Genomic DNA, 13,315 nt, shown 5'->3' on the forward strand with positions numbered 1-13,315 from the left:
TTGTTTTGAGATCGAGAATTATTATCCATGTAATTTAACTGCTTGTTATCCATGTTGTGGCCATAAAGTTGGTATTCTGAATTGCTTAATCCACCTTCACTTGCTCTGCACTGCATTACTGGGTGAACCTGTGAAGAACTAAGAAAACCATCAATTTTCTTATTCAAGAGTTCTACCTGATTAGAGAGCATGGTGACCGAATCGAATTTATAAACACCGACTGTTTTTGCTAGTTTTATCCTCATGACATTCCACTGATAGTTATTTAGTGACATCTCCTCTATAAACTCATAAGCATCTTCAGGTGTTTTATTATTGATGGTTACGCCAGCAGCTGCGTCAACCATTTGTCGAGTCGAAGGATTCAGGTCATTATGGAATGTTTGAACCTGAAGCCAAAGCGGTAACCCATGGTGAGGCCACCTTCTTAGTAAGTTCTTGTATCTCTCCTATGCATCGTAAAGAGTTTCTAAGTCCATCTGTACAAACGAAGAGATATCTTTACGTAATTTAGCCGTTTTAGCCGGCAGAAAATATTTTAGTAAAAATTTTTTGGTCATTTGTTCCCAAGTAGTAATTGACCCTCGTGGTAACGAGTTCAACCACTGTTTAGCTTTGTTCCTCAATGAAAAATGGAATAACCGAAGACGAATGGCATCGTCAGAAACACCATTAATTTTAAATTGATTGCATAGTTCTAAAAAGTTTGCTAACTGAGCGTTGGGATCCTCATCCTGCAAACCATCAAACTAAAAAAATTGTTGTATCATTTGAATAGTGTTAGGTTTTAGTTAAAAAGTATTTGAGCTACAGCAGGTCTAACTATGCTCGATTCAGTTCCTATTAAAGAAGGTTTAGCATAATCATACAAAGTGCGTAGAGCAAGATTTTGGTTAACAGCAATTGCAGGAGGTAGCTGATTGTCTTGGTTTTCAGCCATCTCTTCGGTCCTCTTGCTCGTTTTCTGTGTATCTTAAGCTTCACCTTATTTCTCTTTGGTTTTTGCGAACTGTGTGATCGATTTCTTCGTCAAAGAGTAGTGGTCCTGACGGGTTTCTTCTAGTCATAAACTATAAAAACCTGCTAAGAGAAAAAAAAAGGAAATTAATAAATAATAAAAAAATTAAATTAAATTAAATTGCAAGAAAAATAAATGGCTAAAGTAATAAAAATTAAGTATTCCTAATATCTTAGTTCCCAGGCAATAGCGCCAAAAACTTGACCGCGATTTTCGTGTAACAGGTTTTAAATACTTATAATTAATCATTCTTGAAACTAACTATCACCATGATATAGGCAAGTGTCCCTATTGAACAATAGTATAGTTTTAGCAAGACCGGATTGTCGAACCCAAAGGAACTAAAAATACTAGTAATGACTGTCTTTTTATTATCTAGCCTAAAAATAAGGGGTTTGGTTTTAACTAACTAATTATCTAAACTAAGAATTTGCAAAAAGTAGAATTGGGGGATTACTTTTGGAAAACGATTGAATTAAGACAATACCTCAGGAAAAATCCACCTAGACTTTACTTGTTATTCTGGCTCTGAATCAGACAATTTATTCATTTAACTTGCCCCGTAAAGATCCCTAAGTTATGTTATTATCCCTATTCAGGACTAATAATGTCTAATCCCTAGATTGAATAATTGAGACTTTTCTCTAATTAACACCCTAGGGTTGCATTAACTCGATCTATGGATCCCATTATTAGGTTTCACCCTAATCTGGAAAAATCTTGTCACCCTATGTCTAGGCGCGCAACCAACTTTGCTTAATTATGACAAATGTACTCTTAGACAGGGTCTATTCCTCCTCTGAATAAGAGCTTATCTTGAATCAGTATCCTAGGACATCAAAACAAGAATTAAGAACACATAATTAAGAACAAGTTAAATATTTATCATACAATTCAGAAAATAATAACAAGATTCGTCTTAGGTTTCATTCCCCTTAGGTATTTAGGGGATTTAGTTCATAACTATAAAGGAAAACATCTCAGAAGAATAATAAATACAAAACATAAAGAAAACCCAAAACTCCTGAAGAGAAATTGAGGGTAGCTCTTCAGTCTTGATGGTGACTCCGACTTCTGAGATGGATCAATCGGCTTCCCTTGAGTAGTTCCCTGCCTCCTTCTCTTTGTGTGTCTTTTCTTTCTCTTCTAGGGTGTATTTATAGGCTTTGGAATGCCTAAAAGCCCTCAAAATAAGCCTTTTCCGAATTGAACTCAACTTGGCCTTGACAGGGACATGCCGGTGTGACAGCCCATGTGAGTCGTGCTTCGATTCTGCCCAATTGACACGACCGTGTGGTCTGCCCGTGTAAGTAAGTCCAGGCCGTGTTGATTTGGTACTTTGACCCATTTTCTCTGTTTTTGGCTCATTTCTCGTTCCTTTCGCTCTCCTATGTTCACCTAAGTATAAAACATGAAATTACGGCATTAGGAGCATCGAATTCACCAATTCTAAGGAAAAATCATCCATAAAATGCGTTAAGCATGGGGTAAAAATAAGTATAAATTATGGTTTATCACACGCCCAAGGCACACGCCTGTGCCTAAGGCTGTGTCATCCACACGGCAGAGACACACGCTCATGTCTCTACCCGTGTGCTCAATTTTGAGCATTCTGTTTTGCTAAGATTAGGGTACAGAGGACACACGGCCTAAACACATGCCCATGGGGCAAGCCGTGTGACGCACACGGCCTATACACACGCCCGTGCGCCTGCCCATGTGGACAAAAATAAGGCTATTTACCAAGTCATTTTTCCATCCTTTTAAGCACACACCAACACAACGCAATATAGCACCAATTCATGCAATACATACAACCAAATTAGCCACAACCAAGACATCAACACAACATTCACATGCTACCATCTAACATACAAAAACATAACATACACATCAACTCAAATCATGTAAATTTCCACATTCATGAAAGACATCATCATATAAATTACTTATACAAATAGTAGCCAATTTCAAATGGCCTTATACAAAGTGAACTGTCAACCAATATAAGGCAACACATTTGGCCAATTCGATTATGACACATAACAAAATTACCAAGTCCCCTATACATGCCATAACTCAAAATGTTGAAATCATTGGTACCAAAATATTTGTTGATAGTGTGAGTGGATCTTCGACAGTCTCCGATCCCCGAGCTAGCTTGGTGACACTATAAGACAAGGGAAAGGAAGGGGAATAAGCTTTAAAGCTTAGTAAGTTCCTATGCAAATAATAGGCATCATAATCACACATTAAACATACAATTAACATGATGAAATATGGCATGAATGTCATTAAATTCTTATACTCATATCTTACTCAATCACAACCTTACCAAGGGTTCATCACATATCGAGCTTATTACGTATGAGTTTTACGTACATACCTGTACCACTCGCAACATAACCATAATCTTTCACAACTTTAACATTCCCCTTGAACACTCGAAATATTAATGAATACTCGAAAATATTGCACATAAGTGCTATATATGTAGCCAAAGCTACCTCATATCTCATAATACATATAGGCTCGTTTTCGAGCTATTCACGTGCCTGCTCACACAAGCTGTCAGTCAAGATGTAGCTACACAGTGCTGCTCACACAAGCTGTCAGGTATGCGCAACTCATGCCTGACTACCCAGCCACTAGTAGGAAGTACAAGACCAGCACCCGGATCACATAAACATATGGGTTCCTAGTGACATGTCAATCGTATCCTATTGTATTCATAAGGCTCAATCAGGAATTCTCGTTTGTCAAAACTTCGTCGAGTACGTTCAAAGAGTCATTCACAGTTCATACAATATTAAAGCATTTAGAATATAAATATAACAATCCATTATTTACATACGAACTTACCTCGGTACAAAAATAGTAGAATTTGACCTAATCGTCAAACACTTTGTTTTTCCCTCGGTCTAGGTCCGAACCTCTTTTTCTTGATTTATAATAACAAATTTAACTTATTTAATACTCAAATTGTTCAATTCAGTCCAAAAAAGCATATTATGGCAAAATTACATTTTTCCCCTAATGTTTCACATTTTTACAATTTAGTCCCTAGACTCGTAAATAGAAATGTATTCAATTTCTTCAAAATCCAAGCCTAGCCGAACCATTTTCATACTTATACCAGCCCACATTTTCCACTAAATCACACTTTTACTACTTATTTTATAACTTTTACAAATAGGTCCTTCTTTACATTTTTACCGAAAATCACTTAACAAAAGTTGTTTATCAAACACCAAACATGCATTTTTTATCCAAACATACATTTTCCATCATTAGAAATCAAAATACACAAATATCTATCATGGGTAAAATTTTAAACTTCATATTTCTTTCAAATTAGTCATTGAGTAAGCTAGATTAGGTTACAAAGATCTCAAAAACATAAAAAATCATTAAAAACAGGGCTAGAACAGACTAGAATCGAGCTTGAAAACTTGACAAACCCTAGATATGGAAACCCTTGAGAAATTCGGCCATGGGAGGATGAAATTAAGAAGATGACATCTTTTATGTGTTTTATTTTGTCTTTACTAGCCAAATGACCAAAATGCCCTTAACTTAAAACTTTTAAATTTCACCCTACCATGTCCATTTTTGTCAACTAACTTAGAAAATGGTCTAACTACCATCTAAGTACCTTTAATTTAAAATTTCATAGTAATTAGACACCTCTAGCTTCTAGAACTCAAGTTTTGCACTTTTTTCAATTTAGTCCTTTTTACTAAATTGAGTGCTCAAACGTCAAAAGTTTCGAACGAAATTTTCCCAAATTAATTCCATAAAATCGTAGATGATGTGCATGATAAGTATTATATTTATGATTGATCGTACTTGAAAACTAACTATTATCACGATAAAGGCAAGCGCACCTATCGAACAGTAGTATAGCTTATAGCAAGACCGAAATGTCAAACCCACAGGAACTAAAAGTACTAGTATTAACCTTCTTTTTATTATCTAGCCTAAAAATAAGAGGATTTATTTTATCTAAACTAATTAACTAAGCTAAGAATGCACATGAAGTATATTGGGGAAATACTTTTAGGAAAACTGATTGATTTGGACAATACCCAAGGGAAAATCCACCTAGATGTCACTTGTTATTTGACTCTGAATTAGACGATTTATTCACTTGACTCGATTCGTAGAAATCCCTAATTTATATTTTATCTCTCTCGATACTAACAACGTCTAACCCTAGGATGATTAATTAAAATCTCTTTCTAATTAAAACCCCTGGTGTTGCATTAACTCGATCTATGGATTCCCTTATTAGGTTTGACCCTAATCCAGCAGATTTATGTCACCCTATGTCTAGGAGTGCAATCAACTCCGCTTAATTATGCTAGATCTACTCTTAGATAGGGACCTTTGCTCCTCTGAATAAGCACATCAATACTTGAATCAATATCCTGGAATATTAAAGCAAGAATTAAGAACACATAATTAAGAAAAATATAGTATTTATCATATAATTCAGAAAATAATAACAAGATCTGTCTTAGGTTTCATCCCCCTTAAGTATTTAGGGGATTTAGTTCATATGTGTAAAATAAAACATCTCAGAAGAATAATAATAACAAAACATAAAGAATCCCAAAAACCCTTAAAGGAAATTGAAGGGAGATATTTAGTCTTGAAGAAGAATCCAGCTTATGAGATGGATCAATCGACTTTCTTCGAGTAATTCCTTGCCTCTTATTTCGTCTCTCCTTTTAATTCTCCTCTAGGGTGTTTATATAGGCTTTAGAATGCCTAAGAACCCTCCAAAGTGGCATTTTTCGAGTAGAACTAGACTTGGGCTCGACAGGGACACGCCCGTGTAGGGTGGCTTAGGTCATGTTAAAGCCTGCTAAATAGACAAGGGCGTGTGGTCTACCCGTGTGAGTAAGTCCAGGCCATGTTGATTTCCCACGTTGACCCATTTTCTCCGTTTTTGGCCCGTTTCTCGCTCTTTTTACTCTCCTATGCTCACCTAATATAAAACATGAAATTAAAGGATTATGAGCATCAAATTCCACAAATATAATGATAACTCATCCAAAAATATGCTTAAGCATGGGATAAAATATGTATAAATTACGACTTATCAAATACCCCCACACTTAAGCGTTTGCTTGTCCTCAAGCAAAGTCCTCAATTCACAATTGAAAATTCATTTTTCTCAACTTATAATTCCTATCAATAATATCTCAAAATAAATGATAAGTAATCATACATTGAGAATTCAACTAGAAGAACATCAAAGTTTCAAACATTCCAAGTTGAGCATTTTATTACGAAAACATAGGTGTATCCCCCCATCTAAGTAATCACCTTTAATTCAAAATATCAAAGAATTTAACATCCTCAATAAAGATTCACTCAAATGGCTCGACGTGTTTAAGGACAACAAATTTAGTACTCATCAGTCAATATGAAAAGTTATTACCATAGGCTTGCGTGAAAATCAAATCTCCACCACTATATATTGAGATGATACATCAATCAAAAGGTCTTTCGATGGTTGTAACGTGCCTTTGGTTAGGGGGTGTGGTCGCAAGCTGAAAGAGAAAGTTAGAATCGAGATTGAATTGAAAATTTACCTAACTAGAAAAATACTAAAACTGAAAAATTACATCCCTAATTAGATGGTCCTAGAATTGAGCTTTTCTTCATGGATAACATCGTTTTAATCTAAGCATTACATTATTTTGTCATATGCTAGACGAAAAATCTCAATTGTAGCACTTCATTTTTTTTTTAAGAACATAGAACTTTGCTAACTATTAAAAATAAAACATAGCTAAACAATTTATTCAAATCAAATTTCGACAAAAATAAGGATCAAATTAAATGAGCGGATTTCAACAATAATGGGTTTTGGGTTAATATTGAGGATAAATCAATGAATGGCTTGTTAGGCTCAAGAGGTTTCACTAAGGGTTAATTATGAAGGTAGACTTTTATGGAGTGAGTGGGTTAAACCTAAGTGCCTTTATCATCTCGACATATCAAATCAATGGTGTGGTCTTGACATGCATAATTGAAGCAAGTTCTAGAATAACAAATCAATATTAACATATATTAACATACTCATAGCAACAATAAAAGTGAGCATGAAGAAATAATATATGCTCTAAAGGCTCAAGATCTCACAAAAATTGTGGCTTTTTTATGTTAACCCTGTGAATTTCAACTTCAAGATAATACCTAAACTTGGGGAAATAACCTAAAAATTTTTAATTCTCAAAAATCAACTTCTCATGCTTGATTCTCTAATTTCTTAAAGTTTAAACAATCAATGCATAAATGCCTATGTTTTAATTCAAGACATATCAATAAAAATCATAAATTAATCAAAATTTCATTCTAATAGTGATATGAATGAGTCACGTGAGAATAAGACAAAATTCAAGGATTTTTCTGATAATGATATAAATAACCCCCACACTTAAGATGTACATTATCCTCAATGTACAAAGATAGATTTACTGAAAAATATAAATATAAGATCATAAGATAGGGAGAGGAGTGAAACTTCCTAAATGTTAAATGGAATCCTTGAATTAGAGTCATGGAAAGTAAACGGCTAAAGCAAGGGTGAGATTTGAAGGAGGATACTCTGGTGGTAGTAGAGGTTGTTAGTTCACAAGTGTTGTGCCAAAAGAATATTATAACTTGTGATAGCTATGGTCGTGGTCGAGCAAGGCATGGCAGTTGTGGAGGACCTTTTCTAGTGGAGTTGCAAATTCCTATGTAATAACTGCGATAACTCTTAACGAAATGCCCGAAAACATAAATTGCTTAATATAAATTGTAAAATCTAAAGATGAAGTAAAAATAGTATTAAAGAGAAATAGGATAAAAAGTAAGTTAAAAAGATAAATAAAGATAAAAATAAAAATAAATAAAAGATGAATAGTAGGGGTTTATAAAGATATTGGGGCACACGGCTGTGGGGCACGACCGTGGGGCACGCCTATGTGCCCTTTATTTCAGCCCGTGTGTTTCGTGGTTTTCAAATTTGGGCGCGTTGGTGCACACGACCGTGTTGCACAGTCGTGTCATTTTGACAGTTTCGACCACGAGGGGTGGGCACGGGCGTGTCACACGTCCGTGTTAATTTTTCAGTTTCTACCACGGCTTATAGACACGGGCGTGTTGTACACCGTGTCCTGCTTCGTTTGCTTCTCCCACCCCGTGTATGTATGCGCACACCCATGTTATTTTGATAGTTTCGACCACGGGTGGTGGTCAAGGGCGTGTCGCACGCCCGTGTTAATTTGGAAAGATTACCCACGGCCATGTCGCACAACCGTGGCAACGTATTGAATCTCGTGTTTTGGGAAAAATTTTACTCTGTTTTCACACGGCCGTATCGCACGGCCGTGTCGCCTCCCGTGGTATGAGCACGGCCTAAGGCACGCCCGTGTGTCTGGTCGTGTGGATTTGGAAAACCTGTGTTTAAGGACTCAGTTAATGATTTAGATGTTAAAAACTAAAATTTAAAGAAATCAACACCGTTAGTGCTCGGGTTGCCTCTAGAGAAGCATTTATTTAGAGTCTAAGCTCGACTCTACCTTATGGGTATATTCAGGTAAGTTCATGGAGCCGTAGCTCCTCTTTATTGTCTTTAAAATTCTCACAGTTATAGAGTTTGAGATGATGTCCATTTACCTTGAAAGTGTCATGTGATGGATGACTTACCTCTACTGTGCCATATGGAAACACAGTTTAGACTATGAAAAGACCTGACCATCGTGATTTAAGCTTTCTAGGAAACAATTTGAGCCTCGAGTTATATAACAGGACAAGATTTCCAACTTCAAATTGCTTGTGTTGCCTCAAACGAGCATCGTGGCGGCGCTTTGTTGCTTCCTTATATAGGCGTGAATTTTCATATGCATTGGTTCACCACACATCTAACTCATTCAACTGCATCAACCTGTTTTCACCTGTAAGTTTTAGATCAAGGTTTAGAAATTTTATAGCCCAGAATGCCTTGTGTTCTAACTCAAACGGTAGATGACAACTTTTTCCGTAGACAAGCCTGTAAGGGGATGTTCCTATGGGGGTCTTAAAAGCAGTTCTATAAGCCCATAAAGCATCATCTACTTTCATCGCCCAATCCTTCCTTTTGATTGTACTGTCTTTTCTAGGATACGTTTGAGCTCTCAGTTTGCTACTTCGACTTGTCCACTAGTTTGAGGATGATAGGGGGTAGCTGTTCTGTGGTGAACTTCGTATTTCTTAAGGGTCTTATCAAATTGGGCGTTACAAAAATGAGTACCCTTATCATTGATAATTGCTCTAGGTGTTCCAAATTGAGAGAAGAGTTTATTAAGGAATCGTATTACCACTCTAGCATTATTAGTAGGTAAAGCTTGGGCTTCCACCCATTTAGACGTATAATCAACGGCTACTAATATGTATTTATTCCCAAATGAGCTGGGGAATGGACCCATGAAATCAATACCCCATATGTCAAATATTTCACATGAGAACATGTATGTTTGCGGCATTTCATCATGTTTAGAGATATTACCTATTCGTTGGCATTTATTGCAAGTAGCAACATACCTGTTGGCGTCCTTTAAAAGTGTAGGCCAATAAAAACCTGCTTCAAGTATTTTATGTGCGGTCCTATTTCCACTGTAATGTCCTCCAATTGGTCCTGAGTGGCAATGTTCCAAGATATTCAATGCTTCTGACCTTCTAACGCATCTCCTAATGACTTGATCTGCACATATACGGAAAAGGAAAGGGTCTTCCCAAAAGTAGTTTTTCACATCAGTAAAGAATCGCTTCTTTTGCTGATGTGTCAACCCTTTTGGGATAATGTTAGCAGCTAAAAAATTCACAATGTCTGCAAACCGAGGTACCTCAGAATCAGATATAGCAAAAAATTGTTCTTCAGGAAATGAATCATTTATTTCAATTTCATCTGGCTCTTGGTACTTGAATTTTCAAGCTTGGAAAGATAATCAGCCGTGAGATTTTCAGCTTAGTTCTTATCCTGAATCTCTAAGTCAAATTCCTACAATAAAAGAATCCATCGAATAAGTCAAGGTTTTGCATCAGTCTTAGTTAAACGGTAGTGAAGAGCAGAATGGTCAGTATAAACGACAACTCTAGACAATATTAGATATGGCCTAAATTTATCGAATGCAAAAACTACAGCTAGCATCTCTTTCTCTGTGGTGGTGTAGTTTTCTTGTACGGCTGTCAAGGTTTTACTAGCATAATAGATAGGTTGAAAATGCCTGTCTCTTTACTATCCCAAAACTGCACCTACTGCAAAATAACTCGCATCGCACATTAGTTCGAAAGGTAAATTCCAATCAGGTGCGATTATAATTGGAGCTGATAAACAGTAATTTATACATATTTTTACCCCATGTTTAATGCATTTTATGGATGATTTCCCATTAGAATGGGTGAATTCGATGTTTCTAATGCTTTAATTTCAAGTTTTATACTTAAGAGAGCATAGGAGAGTGAAAGGAACAAGTAACGGGCCCAAACCGGAGAAAATGGCCAAAGTACAAAACCAACATGGCCTGGACCTCCTCACACGGGCAGACCACACAGCCGTGTCAATTTGGCAGGCTCGAGCACGGCTTGAAGTAATCGCACATGGGCGTGTTACACGGGCGTGTCCCTACTGAGCCCAAGTTGAGTCCAATTTGGAAAAGGCTAATTTTGAGGGCTCTTAGGCATTCCAAAGCCTATAAATACACCCTAGAGGAGGAAGAAAAGGGGGGCACAGAATAGGGAGTAAGTAATTACTCCAAGGAAGCCGATTGATCCATCTCAGAAGCCGGATTCACCATCAAGACTGAAGATGTCTCCTCAATTCCTTTTCAGGAGTTTTGGGTTTTCTTTATGTTTTGTATTCTTTATTATTCTGAGATGTTTTCTTATTTAGTTATGAACTAAAACCCCTAAATACCTAACGGGAATGAAACCTAAGACGAATCTTGTTATTATTTTTTGAATTGTATGATAAATGTTTAACTTGTTCTTAATTCTTGTTTTGATATCCCAGGATACTGATTCAAGATAAGCTCTTATTCAGAGGAGGAATAGACCTTGTCTAAGAGTACATTTGTCATAATTAAGCGAAGTTGAGACATAGGGTAACAAGATTTTGCCGGATTAGGGTGAAACCTAATAAGGGGATCCATAGATCGAGTTAATACAACCCTAGGCTGTTAAGTAGAGAAAGGTCTCAATTATTCAATCTAGGGATTAGACGTTATTAGTCTTGAATAAGGATAATAACATAACTTACGGATCTCTACGAAACAAGTTAAATGAATAAATCGTCCGATTCGGAGCCAGAATAACAAGTACAGTCTAGGTGGATTTTTCCTTAGGTTTTGTCTTAATTCAATCGATTTTCCCAAAAGTAATTCCCCAATTCTATTCTCTGTGAGTTCTTAGTTTAGATAATTAGTTAGTTAAAACAAAACCTCTTTATTCCTAGGCTAGATAATAAAAAGACAGTAATTACTTGTACTTTTAGTTCCTTTTGGTTCGACAATCCGGTCTTGCTAAAACTATACTGCTGCTCGATAGGTACACTTGCCTACATCGCGATAATAGTTAGTGTCAAGAAAGATTAATTATAAATATTTAAAACCTATCACGAAATCACGCGATCAAGTTTTTAGCACCGTTGCCAGGAAACTAAAATATTAGGAACACTCAATTTTTATTACTTTAGCCATTTATTTTTTTTGCAATCTAATTTTATTTTTAATTTTATTCTAATTTACTATTTTTTTCTTTCTTCTGACAGGTTTTTATAGTTTATGACTAGAAGAAACCCGTCAGGACCACTACTTTTTGACGAAGAAATCGATCGCATAGTTCGTAGAAACCAAAGAGAAATAAGGCGAAGCCTAAGATACATAGAGAGCGAGCAAGAAGATGATACTCAACCCCCAACCGAAGAGATGGCTGAAAACCAAGACAATCAGCTACCTCCTACAATTGCGGTTAATCAAAATCCTGCTCCACGTAGTATGTTTGATTATGCTAAACCTTCTTTCACAGGAACTGAATCGAGCATAGTTAGACCTGCTGTAGCTGCAAATACTTTTGAACTAAAACCTAACACTATTCAAATGATACAGTAATTTGTTCAGTTTGATGGTTTGCAGGATGAAGATCCCAACCCTCACTTAGAAAACTTTTTGGAACTATGCGATACATTTAAAATTAATGGTGTTTCTGACGATGCCATTCATCTTTGGTTATTCCCTTTCTCATTGAGGAGCAAAGCTAAACAGTGGTTGAACTCGTTACCACGAGGGTCAATTACTACTTGGGAACAAATGAGCAAAAAAATTTTACTAAAATATTTTTCGCCGGATAAAACAGCTAAATTACGTAATGGTATCTCTTCCTTTGTGCAAATGGATTTAGAAACACTCTACGATGCATGGGAGAGATACAAGGACCTTTTAAGAAGGTGCCCTTGCCATGGGTTACTGCTTTGGTTTCAGGTTCAAACATTCCATAATGGCTTGAATCCTTCGACTAGGCAAATGGTTGACGCAGCTGCTGATGGAACCATCAATAATAAAACACCTGAAGATGCTTATGAGTTTCTAGAGGAGATGTCACTGAATAACTATCAGTGGCAAGTCATAAGGACAAAACCAACTAAAACAGCAGGCGTTTATAATGTTGATTCGATTACTATGCTATCAAACCAGGTAGAACTTCTAAATAAAAAGATTGACGGTTTTCTTAGTTCTATGCAGGTTCACCCAGTAATGCAGTGCGAAGCAAGTGGAGGTGGAACAAGTCATTCAGAATACTAACGTTATGGTCACAACATCGATAACGAGCAATTAAATTACATGGGTAATAATCCTCGACCTCAAAACAATCCATATAGTAACACTTACAATGCAGGTTGGAGAAGCCACCCCAATTTCTCGTGGGGCAGTTGATCGCGTGATTTGTAACAAGTAATAAATATTTATAATGAAGATCAAACCTAAACTAACTATTATCATGACGAAAAGGCAAGCGCACCTATCGAACAATAGTATAGTAATGGCAAGACTGGGATATCATACCCAAGGGAACCAAAAGTACTAGTAATAACTATCTTTTTATTATTTAACCTAGAAATAAGGAGGGGTTGTTTATTAAACTAATTAACTAATTAAACTAAAGCAAAGAGAAAATTTGGAAAAAGGCTTGAAGAAAAGTAATTGATAAAGACGACACCCAAGGAGGAATCCACCTAGATTTCACTTGTTAGCTGACTCTGAACCA

General features: G+C 36.3%; 1 non-coding gene across 1 annotated transcript; it reads left to right on the forward strand.

Annotated features, from left to right (window-relative positions):
* The first annotated feature begins 405 nt into the window (after positions 1-405).
* On the forward strand, positions 406-512 carry LOC128281669 (small nucleolar RNA R71). The gene has a single exon (XR_008271928.1). It is a non-coding gene; the product is annotated as a small nucleolar RNA R71 (small nucleolar RNA).
* Positions 513-13,315: the final 12,803 nt, after the last annotated feature.

This window comes from Gossypium arboreum, chromosome 1 (genome assembly GCF_025698485.1).
Source record: "Gossypium arboreum isolate Shixiya-1 chromosome 1, ASM2569848v2, whole genome shotgun sequence".
NCBI classification, from domain to species: domain Eukaryota; kingdom Viridiplantae; phylum Streptophyta; class Magnoliopsida; order Malvales; family Malvaceae; genus Gossypium; species Gossypium arboreum.